Source organism: Centrocercus urophasianus, unplaced genomic scaffold (genome assembly GCF_019232065.1).
Source record: "Centrocercus urophasianus isolate 14NV4802_14NV808 unplaced genomic scaffold, USGS_Curo_1.0 seq_10, whole genome shotgun sequence".
Lineage (NCBI taxonomy): Eukaryota > Metazoa > Chordata > Aves > Galliformes > Phasianidae > Centrocercus > Centrocercus urophasianus.
In genome coordinates this window covers 51,005,579-51,018,082 of record NW_024884142.1, presented here as the reverse complement: position 1 = coordinate 51,018,082, position 12,504 = coordinate 51,005,579, and positions in this window count along the sequence as shown.

Sequence of the window (12,504 nt, the reverse complement as noted above, 5' to 3'; positions counted from 1 at the left end):
GTTCACATTTTGACTCATAGCTGAAATGGCATGTGACAGTAGATAATTTGTATATGGGAACACTCAGCAGCAACTAGGCTTGCCAAGCCAAGGCCTTGCTAGGTCTTGATCTGTTGCCACAGGTAAACTCTGCATGTCCAGAGGGTTATGAATCTTCAGAGAGTTCTGTGGCACAGTGTGTTATTTATAGAGGGAGCTTGTCTGATGGAGCATGTTCCTGGGCTGCTCTTGAGCCACTCCTCAGCAGGAGGGAGGGATTTTCCATCCCAGAGCAAAGCTATGCTTGGAAAGCCCAGATGATGCCACTATGGCACGTTCATGGTGGATTACGACAAGCCACCAAGGCCACATTCTCATGCAGATTTGGGCCTGTCAGTGTGCAGTGAACCTGAAATTGGTACAAGGAGAGCAAACTGTGGACCCCTTTCAGAACAACTATCCTCACTCATTCAGCTGTTTGGAGAAATTTACTCTGAACTTTGATCATATTTCACAGTGAAGAAAAGCTGCTTAACAGTCCCTCCTGCTGGGAAATACATATATATATATGTCTGATATGGTTTTGGAGGATAACACAATTCATGCCATACACTCCTGTACATATGTACACAAATGTTTTCTGTGAAAGCACAGCCGCACATTTTATAACTATTTTATCTACTTTGTGGAGAAGAGAAGTCTTAACAAATGCTTGTGGTAGAATCAGAGTACTGCAAGAAGTCAATTCCGTATCCTTAAAATGGAAACATTCTGTCAAAGGTTATCTGGGAACAAACCAGTGTCTCTCACATTCCCACCATGGTTTGAATAAAGGAAATGCCATTTCTTAGGGAAGAACTGGAAGCAGAAATGCAGTGTTTCAGATAAAGATTTTCACAACTACAGCAGTGCATGTGTTATACAGTATCCTCACACTTCAGGATATCTTCATGCAGTCTGCTGGAGAAGTTCAACATCGTTTGTGCTCCTGAAGATTCTAGAAGTATTACAGGAAGAAAACTCCTATCTTGAACATAACTTTGTAGCAGACTTCTGCATAGTATTTTCAAGACCTCCAAAAATGGATATGGCTCATGGAACTGGACACGCTTTGTTAGACATATCTTCATAATGGACTACTGTTATATTTTCTGAAAGTAAAATGCTTTGATCTCCCATCCAGGGGCAGATTCTGAGACTGCCTACAATATCATGCATGCTGGTGGTAATTTGCCATTAATTTTCCCATTCAGTTTGCACTGCAGAACAGCAGGGAAGCTGGCTCAACTCTAAATGCTGTAGTGTCAAAAGAATCAGTAGAAGCCACTGCCAGCATTCATGTGGATTTCATCACTTCAGATTTGAAACAGGAAGATTCTCTATTTATTTATTAATTATTGGTAGCCAACCAGGTAGTTAACTATCCTATCATCTTCCATGAGACTCCCAGATATTTATCATTATCAACTAACTGATTTACTCACCTTCAGTAGTCAACCATGTTTTCCTCTATCTGCAAACTCAAATTCCATAGTGAGTATATAGCTATGAAGACACTTCATTTTTCACTCTTAATGAAACTGTTTATGTATGGTCAATACTCCATTCTTTTGGAGCATATTTATTTATTCATTTATTTATTAGTGGAGGGGTCCTTTTTTTTTTCCCCTTAAAAGCATAATGTTGTTTTACTGAGAAGAAAACAGCTGTTTTCATCTTCTTTGTTTACAAATTTCTACATTAGTCTAAAAGCAGAAAACCAGGGAGAGTTTTTGTTGTTGCCATTACAAAGCAGTGTGTTGAAGGCACCTTGTGTACTAGATATTCAAAATGGGAAATAAACTAAGCACTCGTCCAAAATGTCTCAAGATAAGGTGAATCTGATTCAATACATTTTTTGAATAAACAAATACAGTTTAAAAAAACCCACACATTAATTGTGTCAGAAGATTTTTCTGCTTGGAAACTGACATTCCCATAGAGTACTATTAACCACAAATAAATTGTACTTTTATTTCATCATAATGACATAATTCATCATAATGACACTCTCTCTTCATGATATACAAACTCTCCAAGTCATAGATATCTTGAAACTTCATCACAGCCAAAGGCTGCTGCTTCTTCTCCACGGCAACAGATTCTCTCAACAGTCCTTATTTGTGGAAGGGATTAATGTACAGAAATGTGACAGCCTTTTAAAAATACATACAAATAAAATACACCTCAGTTGTAAATTATTAGCTAAATTCTGCTCCAAAGAAAAAGGTAGGTGGCATAGTTTCAATAAATGAATCAATGTGTAATTTTGTAAAATAAATTTTTGAAGTGGCAAGTGATGAAACAGATTGTAAACCTGAAGCATTCTTTTGAATTTTTCATGATGGTTTGATGAAAAAGAAATTGGAATAGAAAGAAGAACTAACTTCTCTAAAAAATGCCCTTCTGGTACTTCTTCACTGAATTGTCTTATTTTCCTATGCAACCCTCAGGTAAAAATCTTAACAGTCTAGGGAGTCTAGGACATTTTTGAAGATAGTACAGCTCTTCATAAATTGATATCTTTGATTACTGATTATCAATTATAGTACTCTTTTTTACATCTACATGCATAATGCCCAATGGAGAAAGAAAAGAAAAAAAAAACAAACATGAAAACCTGCTCCCCCACATTAAAAAAAAAATCACCATTGCTAATGAGTCAAAATTTACTGAGATAGAAAGTCTGCCTAATGACAAATATCATTACTCCTGCAATGTGTTTCAGAAACAGAAAAAGTATAGATTTAAATATGTCTAGAACTGAAATCTAGAATTTGAAAAATATTGCTCAGCACATGTTCAATGTTGAACAGAAGCTGTAAGCTTCTAAATTGCCTCTAACATTATGAGCTCTTAGGGTACAAACAGATGTTGTATGCATCTCACTTCAAGTAGTTATCTGAAAGTCAGTTATCTGTATTTAAACCAGTGATCCAAGGATCTCCTCATCAGATTCTTCCTTTCTTGGGAATAACTTCTATTTTCAAAATGAAGTTATCACTTAATGACAGATGCTTAAGACAACTTCTCCTCTCTAAATATCTTTCCACAGTTTATAAAGAGTGGATAACTTAACTTAAGCTTTAAGTGTTTATTTTTGAACATTGAAAGTGAGATGAGTTTCCCTTTCACTGAATATTCACCACTGATTAAATCCTAAGGCATAAGCTTAGACAATACCACTGCAAATTTATAATTACAATGAAATGGAATGCATCGACATTAAGGAGATTCTTGTGAAAATATTATTCTTTCCTGACCCAAAATTATTTGCAGAACTATGTCAGGTTTCTACTTCTGACTAATTATGCGGTTGTCATTATATGTTACATAAGTATAGATTAGCCCTTTACGAGTGGCTCATTTTCAAAGAGACACTTCCCCTGTAGCTAAATCAATAAGGGTTAATCCTTACCGATCTCCTTTAAGGTAATAGGGTAATACTTCCAGAGACTTGAATCACTGTCCCGAAATGTCACATCTAATGAAAAGATGTGATGAAAAAGTTAATAAAGAAGGTGAATAAGACAGAATCTGTGGGTTAACTAGGCTCCTAATTTAGTGAAATTCTTGATCTTGGATGGAGTGGGTTCAGTACACGTCCTACCTCACCAATCAGAAAAGTAAAGTCATAAAAGCCATCTGCTGCAGTATATAATGTGGTAACGCAGTTAAACAAGAATTCCATAAAACAAGCCTTTAGAAAACAAACTACCACTCAACTACAGTGAAAGTCATGCAAATTCAATGACGTTTCTGTCATTGTCAAGAATTTTACTTAAAAAGCCCACTGCTGTTTCTGCTTGCCTGATTTTCTGTGCATGTTATACAACTGTACACCACAGAAAGTGTGATTCTGTGACGGCTCTCAGTGTGGGACCTGAACTCCAACAAAAAATCCTTAACTGAGAGATCAGTAGTATTAAGTCAGGATAATTTGCTAAATGTGTGCAGTATGTGACACTGAAGATGTGATTTGCTGATATCACTGAAGATGAGGCCAGTATTAAGCCTACCAGTTTGAGAATAAGATTAATAGAGTTTTAGAACCTGTATCTGTTTTTGGCAGCTGTGAAAGTCTTATTACCATTTTTACAAAGAAATAGAAGGTATTACGTAATCAAAATTATATTAGACACACTGAGGTTTCAAGATAAGTGATTATAAATACATAAAACAGTGAAAAGCATAATCAGCAGAAAGTACAGTTCTTGAAAACACTTTTAACTCAACTATTGAAAATAAGTATCATTTTTTTTTTGCTAAATCCATCTGATGATAAAGGCAAATTTATGTAAAAATACAGAAATGTTATAATTCACAATGTCTGATAGAAAAAAATTAATGCCATTTTGCAATTTTGCAACTCAAGTAAGGAAGCATTGTGGTATAAAATTCAGAACCTGTGCAGTAAATAATATTTAACAATCTGGTTTCAGTGCATAACATACAAGATTCAGTGATAATAATCAACCTAATTTTTAAGTAATTATTTCAGTGTTAGTAATTAAGATCCTACTAATATTGCAGTTTTACTCTGTCATTTTGTTTTGGCTGTATCACTAGGTAATGTCTGAGATTTTGGGAAGTTTAAAAACTTGGAGGTGATCCTTGTGATGAGATAAACTAGGTGGAAAATAGTTGTTGCTTATATACCTACTGTTTACAGGAATCTATGTTCCTCTATACGCACTGAATTTCTCCCTGCAGAAATATATTGATAAAAATATTTCTTTCCATTTTGCTGCAAACTTTAAAACACACATTTGTTTAAAGAAGTGCTCATCATATGCCTGAAGGTCAGTTATCATGATAATGTGCTATGTTTTTATAGGTTAATTAGAAGAACACAGCCATAAAACTTTGCTATTCATAGTAGTATCATATTTGTAAATTTTAGTCATCTGAATTATTTGACAAGGCAAAAGATGCTCAGTGTGTAATTTACATTCCTGGATATATGCTCAGATGGTGAGCTCTTCAACTGGATTGTCTTAATTTCTCATTCACAATTCTTCATACTACTTTATGAATGCTTAGGGGAAAGCAGTAGGCAAAGATTATTTGCTTTTACCTAATAAATGGAAAATTAGCATTTTCTAGTGTCCAGATTTTTTAGAGAAGAATACCAAGTTATTCAAGAATACCTAATTGCTTTGGATGCCAATAAAATCTTTACTATTAAGTAAAGCTTGGCTTCAGTTATTTAATTTGTTAAAATTTCAATCCATATTCAAATTATACTGGAATTAGTGCAGAGAAATTCAAAAATTTTTAAAGCTAAAATGAGAAGCTGACACTCACATACAGCATTTTTTTTCCTATACATTTCTAAGCTTCAGCATAAATAATGTTGAATGCCTCATTATTTATTTTCAGAGAAGTAGAAATTCCATATACCTTGCAAATAAGTGAAATAAGCTTTGAACATTAAAATACATCACTTGCACACCCAGTTTTATTTTTGCTGACCAGCACTCACACCAAATTTAAATCTTTTGCAGAATTATAAAAACAAGTAGACAAGTAAATAGAAAACTGGAATCATGCCTCTTTAAAAAAAAAAGTTTGTCATTTATTGGTCACCATCCTATTTTTCTAAGCTTGTGGAAGGAACTTTGCCCTGTTGATTCATTGCATGTCCTAAAAGAACAATTATAGGATAAAAATGGAATTCCTGGATATGCCACAGTGAAAAAGAGTATATCTCCTTTTAAGTTCTTGTAGTGAATTTTCTAAAAATAATAGAAAATGAACTCAATTTTCTGAACAGTGAGAGGTTCATAACAGATCTAGAATTTGAGCTACTATAGGCTTTTGTTACATTTTTTTGAGGTTTGTTACTTTTTAAACTGATTTGCATGCAACATTAAAGTTACCCAGCTGTTCAGATGAATACGTTACTTACCGCTTTCAAACATGCAAAAAATAAACAAGGCTATGCTCTCTCTGTGTTTATGTGAATGTGGAACATTGTGCTTTATATATAAAGTAATTACATATGTTTATTTTTAAAGGCATGCTCATGCCATATAAATGAGTAGTAAATGTCTTTCTGCACTGTGAAATTTTGGTAAAGATGAATAAGACTGGGGAACCAAGGAAGAACACCCTAAAAATTGAAGAAAGACACTCAGATTCAACAGCAACAACAAAAAAAGAAGGTGACAATGAAGGTCTATTAACACATACTGAACTGTTCTCAGCATAAATATAGAAGCAGGAGCAGCATCATATAGTACTACCTGATGCGTTGTTTGACTAAAATTTGCAAATAATTTTGCCAATCCTTTCTCAGCATTTATGAACTGCTTGTACTGTATTCTAAAAACCTCCTGAGAAAAGATTATTTATTAAACCAAGATGGAGTACAGTTCATGCTGTAAAATTTTCCAGCTGGCATCAAAGCCTCAAGTAGGCCTGCACAAGTCCTTCCAAATGTTTAAAACTGACACTTTTGGGACAGTGTTGTACCACACAATCACAGAATAGCTGAGAGCAAAAGGAGCCTCTGGATATCATGTAGTACAAGCCTGACTCAAATTTTTATTTGGATCGTGTCTAGTTGAATTTCAAGTATTTCCAAGGTTGGAGATTCCAAAACATCTCAAAGCCTGTCTTGGATCACTCTCTTACTAGAAAGAAAAAAAAAAACCACCCTTTTTTTCTCTGGGCTGAACAATGCCAGCTCTTTCAGCTTTGCTGGACGCTCCAGTCTTTTCATCATTTTTGTGGCCCTTCGCTGGTCTCAGTGCAACATGGTCAAGCTTTTCTCACACTGGAGAGCTGAAAACTGGATCCAGGACTCCAGGCGTGTCTCACCAAATGCTGAACAGAGAAAACAATATTTCCCTTCATCTGCAGGCAAAACTCTTTGTAATGAATCTCAAGAGTCTGCTGGCCTTTCTTACTACAAGGGTACCTTTCTGGTTGTTTGTCACCTTACTGTTCAGCAGCACTCCCCATCCTCTTCTGCAAATCTCTCCATCCAGGTGTTCCCTTAGACCTTACTTGGATTATGACGTCCTCATCAAAACGATCTAATCTACAGATTCCTGTCTGAATTATACTTAAAAATTCAACACTGAACTTCAATAAAATAATAATAGTAGAAAAATTCCTAATGGAGATTATTTGTATTTTAATATGTGTCACATTTGGTAGCAGTTTTTAATTTCATTCTATACACACAGTGTCAATATTTTTTTTAATATACATTGTCACATTGCTGCAATTTGTCATGTTCAGCACTGTTCGTGATTTTCTTTTTGTAAAGTATGTTTTAATTTCTCAAGTACATTTTTTTCATATGTGGTCAGAAAGGCTTGGGCCTTTTCCACTCTTTGTTGTGGGTTCCTAGAATTATTTTCATTTATAGACCCATATCTGAGGAAGAGGAAATCAAGGTGAACAGTGCATAAGCCAGATTTGTCAACAAGACTTTGTTTTCTAACACTGTTATGACAAACACTTATCATGTGCTTACCATGACAAACCACAACCTTATTGCTAACTGCAGCTAGAAAAAAATAGCTGTAGTGTTCAGGAATACCTGTAAGCATACCTGTAATAAAAAGAGGTAAAAGGCAAGAAAAATAAGTAAAAATTACATTAAGAAGAGAAGCAACACAACTCTAACACAGGGCTCTGGAATCCATGCTCAAATATTTGGAACTTACCAAAAAAGTACTGTGAAAAAAATGACACTGGTAACTAAGGAGGTCTTAACTTTCTCCATCTATCCTTAATTGTGCCTTTAGAGTAAAGGAAAGAGCTGAGACAGTCTGGGGGTTATTAAAATCTTCATTGAATTTTCCTTTGTTAATCAAGAAAAATCAAGGAAGAGGTATACAGGCTGTATTTGATTAGAAGTATTTATGCAACTTTGTATCCTAACAGATCGCATTTCAAAGTCATCCACAAAGTCACACGTGCTTTAAAGTATCTCTCTTCTGATCCTTTAGATTAAATTAATAAGACTTTTTTCTGGATATGCTAACATCACATCACATGCAAAATGTCTCATTTTTGTCCAATACAATTTATAAGACAAAGCTTTAACCCAGGATGTTTAAACAGTTGTCCTCTGCTTTTATGCAGCAGCCAGACAGTCAAGTTGTCATCTTCATTAGCATCAATTCTCTTGTGTTTATAAATCTCAACATCTTTTTCAACAGTATGTGTACCTCCCAGTGCCCTCTGCAGATGGACAACTTTCTACCTGATAAGAGCTTTCAGGACTACAGGACAGAGTCCTACCTGTATACTCCATACTCTTCACTCCATTATATAAGTATCTGAGAATTTTTCCTCTGTATAAAACAATTGACCAGTGTCACACAAAGAGTTCAAGACCTATCACTAAAGGAAAAAAGCCTAAATAAAAGGCAAAATAGTGGCTTTTCTCTGCTTTTAAAAACATGTTTTGCACTTACTCATGCTCCTTCATTTTCTTGCAATATTTTTATTAATTTTTCCATTACATCAATTTCTCCGTATTTAATCATGAGTTTGCATCATACTCTTTGTTGTCATGTACATGACTGTTATGACTTTAAGAGATCCAGTAGATTAGGCCTGTGTGGATAAGACTTTTCTCTCTCTAATCAGACATGTTAATTAGTAATGATATGCTCACCAGAGTTTATTTCTATTTCTGTAGAAGTATATATTTAGAGCACAAACTTTGATAAGTATAAATAAAGGCAAAATGAAACTTAGAGTTAAAATGGTTTTAATATTAGAATTTCTCTGTGATTGTTGTGATACTCTTTTTCTTAAGAGATGCATGTCTCAGGTACCTGGAAAATAATCCATACTGAGTAATTACTATGGAATGACAGAAGTCACAGAACCTCTTCTTTTTTTCTCTTCAATGTATAAGCATGAACCATAGGCTAACTTGATATTATTAACTTTATTCTTTTACTATACAAAAAGAAAATAAGAATTAAAAAATCCTTATAGCACCATCCTGAGCCTGACAACAAAGACTATACAGAAATCTTTCTAGTGTAAATTAGTATAACTCCCTCTTTATTCACTTGACATTTGTCCCTCCAGCTTTCAAATGTTCCAGAGATGATTCTCTGAGCTGCAAAATATATAACGTTAAACATTTTGTTAAGTCTGAAAGAAAAATTTTATTTTTGACACTCTTGAAATAAAAAGCAGGGAAATCTCATTTCAAATTAGCAGTAGATACAGCAGATTTTACATTCCTATCAAATAATCCTGTGCTTAGAAAATTCATTTAAAGGCACAAAATGCATAGGTGAAGACTTGTCTTGTGTGGTGATCTGAACATTTGCCTTATATAGAGGCTAACAAAACAGTACCAAATATTTTGATGAATGTAGCTCTTCCACGTCATTTTCTGTCAGATCCATGATATTCTGCACAGACTGTTTAAATATTCATTGGGCATGAGGAAAGCATAAGAGTGACTATGTGGCCTGCTTTTTCAGGTGTTCTTCTGGGCATGGTACATTAATTCAAATCCCTGCTCTGAGTCAACCAAATATAGAACTTCAATTTCACTGTGTTCCAACACCTTACTCATGGGAAAAAGCAACTTTGACTAACTGGATTTTATGGCAGATGCTTTAAGCTGTCTTTACATTTCAGAATGCTCTAGTGTTCTTATTTGGGACAATAAAATTTGGTAGATTTTTATCTGATCTGCATTTCCCAGTGAATGACTGATTTGTTGACAATTTAATACCCATCTATACCAGATATCTGGTACAAAATATACATATTGAAAAGAAAGAACAACCAGTAAAAAATCTACTTAACAGAACATATCAGAACTTGAGAACACTAAAACAATTCTCATTTTAGTAAATAAGCTCTCCTCTCCTCTCCTCCCCTCCCCTCCCCTCCCCTTTCTGTTTCCAAGAAATGTCAGGAAAGGTTTTCTTCATTGCATCCAATACTGATTCCATTTCAAAGGAAGAAATTATTTCAAATCTGAAAGGAAGGTACAAACAGAGCTTTAAGTAAACTCCCAAGACATGTATTTCTCAGCATTTTGGCTAATCTTCCTACACAATTCAAGGAAATTGTCTGTATTTGTGTTAACATTGCCCCTAGCACAATAGAACTGTGTTCCTTCAGCAGTTATCAATCTGTAATCTCTAGTGCAATGAAACTGTGCTATGGGAAAAAAAAAGAAAAAAAAAAAAAGAAAAAAAGAAAAAAAAAGCTACTCTAGAACACCCATCCTAAAAACACCAGAAAAAAAGCAGTTTAGCCATCATCATCAGCTAACTCACAGAGACATACTCACAAACAAGGATTAACATCTCTATTCTGTCTTTAGACTCTATCATTCTTCACATACACATTGGAACCTCAATATAAAAATGACTGTAGGTGATCTCCCAATTTGCATCCAAATTTTATTTCTTCTACTACACATGTGAATGATCATAAATAAAGAAGAAAAAAGGCAAGTTTGATGCTTTATATTTCATTTTTCATTTCTAGGTTTCATGTTTGAGACTGATGTTCAAAATCTGAAAGAAGGATAGTGCAGATTTTCTATTTTCCAATACATAAATAGAAGAATTAGCTATTTCTGAAGCATGTGAAGCAAATATAAAAGTCTTTTTTATTATTATTCATAACTAAAATTCTGGCCTTTTTTTATTCTTATTGTAGCTTTAATGGAAAGTTGTGCATCTCAGTTGGCACCTCAAAGCAAAACTCATTTCCAATTCATGACATCTTTTTTCCTCCAATTACTTAGGTTCATTTCCTTCTCATTTCATTTTTTTTCCCCTTTTGATTCTCACTGCCTGAGATAAAATTGCTACAAAGTGTGATTCTCCATTTAGAGAGATATATCATATAACTTGAGTAGTTTTACCAGGCCTTCTTTGTGTTTTGTTTGTTATTTTCTTAAACTATCATAACTACATGGTCTTGACATAGAGCTAGAGTGTGGGAAGGAGAAAGACTGTATGGAAGAACGCCCATTTGTGCATTTTATGATAGCTGTTTCTGTCTTCAAACTGTCATTTTTCACTCTCCACACTGTTGTACTGATGGCCTGGCAGGTTTCTAAATTTATTTCTTACACGTTGTTTTTTTTTTTTTGCGCTCCACTTTTCCTCAAAGCTTGATTCTATCCCTTCTAAGCCCTCTACTTTTCCTTACTGACTCTCTTTTTATTTTTTCTTTCCCATTATTCTGTATCATCAACTGAGTTTGCCAAATCTTCAGTTATTCTCAGTGACATAAGGGTGCAAAGTGTCAGGCACAGGATGTTGTGTGCACTTTTACTCACTTTTCTTGAATAGTGAGACCTTCCAGAGAAGATGTGATAGTGTCTAATAGAAGCACAAGGACAGTCATAACATTTTTATTTTGATCTGTAAATATATTTCTAATCAGTGCCTCCACAGTAGATTTTCTTCAGGCTTATAACGCACTTGCCTGGAAACATGCTGGCACATTCAAGGGTTCCAGTGCAGAAGTGTTTTCAGTCTATGCCTCAAGACTCGTATCTGTGAATCATCCACCCACAACAGCAGAGAGAAAAACAGCATCCTAATCCAGGGCTACAGGGGGGAGATATCTTTTCAGTATCTTCCCAAATTAGTTTCTTGTTCTGATGACAGAGTGAAAGTAGTTTTTTCGAAATGTACAAGACATTTGTAATTGACTTTACTTATGATCTTCCACAGAACTTGGTACCTGGATGCTACTCTATGACATTGTAGATCTCCGGCAGATTGGGGAAAAAAAAGCATTTTGCTTACTAACAAACCAAGGACAGAAAAAAATTGTCCTGACTCTTACATATATTATTATCTACAATAACTGTGCTTTATTTAAAGACCACTTTTTAGAAATACAAATGGTGGGTATATCAGCAAGTCTGCTTTTAAAAATCATGTGCTCAGTGTGCTATAGTGCTTATTAAAAATATCTCATGCACAGAAAAATACAGCCCTTGCAGCATTGCCAAGGTCAATGAGTAGTTAAGACGGTCTGAACAAGCATGCGGATTCTGCAACTGAAAGGTTAACATTAAACATCAAGTACTTCTGAAGTTCCCTTGAATTTGAGCAAATCAGATAAGTACAGTTTATTTCTCTTAACAAGTTTCTTTCCTCTAGTGATATCCAGACATTATTTAATATAACTTAGTGATGAACATGATGACAACTTTGCAAAAATCCAGACTTTCTGAGTCAGATTCTTCAGTGAAGTTAAGACAGATTTCCATTTTACTTTAATTGATGTCATGACCAAGGATCCTAAATTGCAATATTCATAGCCAATAACCTATGCAAAATAGATGAAGAACACTTTCCAAATAGGCTGTGACCAAAAGACTGAAAAAGGCACCCATTTAAATGGCAAATTTGGAGCAAGCTTTTCTGTGAGAGATTTGGAATAAACTTTTCAATTTGCAGAGAACAAGAGCAAGAATCTAACCTCAAAGAATTTCACTTGTGGAAAAATCCTTGA